Here is a 258-nt window from a genome sequence, read left to right on the forward strand (position 1 = left end):
ATCAGCCCGATATAACCAGTGCTCATTCTGGTTGACCCAACATCATTCCATCATTATATTTATGCTGATCCCCTATATAATATGGTTTCACTTAATATCCATTGCTCCATAAGGATGAACTTTTATCACAACAAATGTGCCCATCCACCTGGACTTAAGTTTGCCTGGAAATAATTTTAACCTTGCATTATATAGCAAAACTTGTTGCCCTGGCAGAAAATTTTTAGTAAGAATCATTCGATCATGCCACATTTTCAT

The sequence above is a fragment of the Phalaenopsis equestris genome, unplaced genomic scaffold (assembly GCF_001263595.1).
Source record: "Phalaenopsis equestris unplaced genomic scaffold, ASM126359v1 Scaffold234103, whole genome shotgun sequence".
Taxonomy (NCBI): Eukaryota; Viridiplantae; Streptophyta; class Magnoliopsida; order Asparagales; family Orchidaceae; genus Phalaenopsis; species Phalaenopsis equestris.